General features: G+C 57.4%; 1 non-coding gene across 1 annotated transcript; it reads right to left on the bottom strand.

The window, feature by feature from the left end:
- Window positions 1–1887: 1887 nt before the first annotated feature.
- Window positions 1888–1959, bottom strand: TRNAT-CGU (transfer RNA threonine (anticodon CGU)). The gene has a single exon. It is a non-coding gene; the product is annotated as a tRNA-Thr (tRNA).
- Between the last annotated feature and the right edge of the window lie 1231 nt (window positions 1960–3190).

A 3190-nucleotide genomic window follows, 5' to 3' on the forward strand; every position in this document is an offset into this window, starting at 1 on the left:
GGCTCCGGCTGGGGGTGCGGGCTCTGAGGTGGCGCCAGGGATGAGGAGTTTGGGATGCAGCAGGGGGCTCTGGGCTGGGGCCAAGGAGTTCGGAGTGCAGGGGGGTGGCTTGGGACGGGTGCAGACTCCAGGAAGGCATTTGAGTGTGGGAGGGGGCTCAGGGCTGGGGTGGGTGGGTCGAGATCAGCAGCGGGTTGCGATTTGGGCTCTGGGAGGGAGTTTGGGTGTGGGAGGGGGCTCAGGGCTGAGGCAGGAGATTGGGGTGTGGGACAGGGTGAGGGCTCCAGCTGGGGGTGCAGGCTCTGGGGTGGGACTGGGGATGTGAGGTTTGGTGTGCAGGAGGGGGCTCTGGGCTGGGGCCGAAGGTGCGGGAAGGGGCTCCAGACTGAGGCAGGGGATTGGGGTGCAGGAGGTGGTGTGGGTGGCGCTTACCTCAGGCAGCTTCCAGAAGCAGCCAGCTTGTCCCTCAGCTTCTAGGCGGAGGCGCAGCCAAGCGGCTCTGCATGCTGCCTCCACCCGCAGCTCCAGAGCCAATGGGAGCTGCGAAGTCGGCACTTGGGGTGGGGGCAGCGCCTGGCACCCCCCGGCCATCCCTCCTCCTACGGGCCACAGAGACACGTTGCCACTTCTGGGGAGCCGTGTGGAGCCAGGTAGGGAGCCTGCCTGCCTCGCACCAACCGGACTTTTAACAGACTGGTCAGCAGTGCCGACCAGAGCTGCCAGGATCCCTTTTCGACTGGGTGTTCCAGCTGAACACCGGACACGCGGAAACCCTACCACATGCATGTAACTACAATTTTGGTCAATTAGAAAGATTAGTAACTAAGAAAATTGGAGTGGGCACAACAATTTGTTTTTACAGTTATTATTTGTTTAGTACTCAAGTGGTCTAAGGGCTTAATCAATATCTTGAACTACACCAGGGCAATGGGTTCTCCAATTTCAATATCAACCTGCTTCCCCCAAAGTATGGTTGACAACCCTCCAGGATTGTCCTGGAGTTTCCAGGAATGAATGATTAATTTTTAATTAAAGATTATATCATGCGATGAAAGCTCCAGGAATATATCCAACCCAAACTAACAACCCTACCCCCAAAACAAAGCAGAAAACTGGCCACCTGCAATTTCCACATGCAATGAAACTGGGGTGCCCAGCTGTAACCCGGAACAATGCATGACAAATCAAAGAGCCCAGCTGCATTCCCAGTGCAAGGACAACTGTCATTCCACCCCCGTCACACACAAACCTGTGCAATGCAGGAAAACCGGCTCCCTAGCTGCAATCCCTCCCCCCGTTGCAATGCAGGAAAACGGGCGGCCAGTCCCCTTTTCTTTCTCGCGGTCTCTCTCAAGCGCACCACACGCGAGCAATGCAGGAAAACGGTTTGCCCCCCGCTGCATCCCTCCCCCTTTGCAACGCTGGAAAGCCGGCTCTTCTGCTGCAGTTCTCCCCCTGCCCCTTTGCAATGCAATGCAGGAAAAGAGGCTGCCCGACTGCAGTCCTCCCGGTACAGTCTCGGCTCCGCTTTGATAGCCTAGGCTAGGGCCAGAGATCGCTGCTCGGAGGGGCCTACAGAGCGCATGCAACTCCACCCCCTTGCAGCGCTCCTCCGACGGTGGGTGCGCACCCGGCCCCGCAGTCTGGAAGGCCCGTGCGGAGCGGTGCACGCTCCTTTGTGCGACGGCGCCAGAAGAAACCGCTGCGTGCAGTAGCACCTCCCCGGGGAGGAGCAGGGGGACGTTACGTGGTCCCCTCGGCTCTGCAGCCCGGGCCCCCCTTTGTGTCTCTCAATAAACGGAGCGGAGGCTGAAAAATAAAAAGAGGCTGTACAAGGCGGGGCTAGGCTCCCCTTCCCAAGCAGCCCGGGCGCTATAGTTCCCTTTCAGGCACGGACGGGGTTCGAACCCGCGATCTTCGGTTTACGAGACCGACGCCTTACCACTTGGCCACCGCGCCTGACGGGCTAGCAGCAGGCTAAAGCAGCCAGTGGAAGGCAGCAGCCGGCGATCCCGGGCCTGCGTTCCAGCCGCGTGGCCCAACGTTCTATTTGCCCTGGTTGCGTTCCAGCCGCGTGGCCCAACGTTCTATTTGCCCTGGTTGCATTCCAGCCGCGTGGCCCAACGGTCTATCCGCCGCTGCCCGCGCGGAGCACAGCTGCCAAACCCCCCGCAGTTCCAGAGCAGCCACAGATAAACTTTCCGGCCTTATGCATGTAAAACAGCCTGTCGGAAGGGAGGGGTGGATTGTAATGCAATGCTGCACTCCTCCGCTCCTTCCATGCAGTTCCCCCAAGCACCAGCAGGACTCATGGGTTTGAGGGAGGGTTGCAATACACACCCCTTTTCTCTCCTACAACTTCTTCCCCCTAGTGAAACTAAAGCAAAAACCAGCAACTGCAAAGCGGCCACAGATGAACTTTCAGGTCTCCTGTGTGCAAACTGCACACGTCCTCCTGCGATTGCCATCCCAGGCACCTCAAAATCCTTCCAATGGACCCCTCAAAACCCTAGTAGCTATAAAACTGCGAGAAGCAGTCCCGGCCTCAATGCACCTCGGAATTCATCAAACCAATTCTTCCCTGCTGTGCTTCAATTTGCCTCTCCCAGACACCGAAAATCCCACCAGAAGTGGGATTTTCCCACCAGAAGTTGCAATGCGCCCATGGACAAACTTTCAGGTGATATGAAGTCCTCCCCTGTCTGTAGGGGACGAATGCACCCGTCCCTATCTCCCGTCTGCAGCCCTCGCCAATGAGAAAAGAGCACCGGCTGCAGCAAAGTAGCCCCGTTTCCACGTTCGTGCAAGTAGCACTCTGCTCCCTCCAAGATAAGCGGTTGCAACCATGTAAATTAGGCTGCACGCTTCCGAGGCATCCATTGCCCTCGTCCCCGAGAGGAGATTTCAAGGTGGCATGTTATATGGATGCCCCTTCCCCACCAGGATGTAAGACGTTCACTTCTCCCTCTTCCCAAGTAAGGAGTTGCCAAGCCAGTGACAAACTTCCACGACTCATGTAATGCAGCATGCAATTTAGGCCTCTTTCTAGAACGAGCTTTCACCCCTCAGATAAGTAACCAAGACAGGCCACCCCCCATCTAAACAAAACACGGGAAGGGGCAGATAGCCCCATCACAGCTTGGCTCCAAGGACATCGGCTGTCCTCAGAGCAGAGCTATCCTTACCCAAC

The sequence above is a fragment of the Chelonoidis abingdonii genome, unplaced genomic scaffold, assembly GCF_003597395.2.
Source record: "Chelonoidis abingdonii isolate Lonesome George unplaced genomic scaffold, CheloAbing_2.0 scaffold1686, whole genome shotgun sequence".
Lineage (NCBI taxonomy): Eukaryota > Metazoa > Chordata > Testudines > Testudinidae > Chelonoidis > Chelonoidis abingdonii.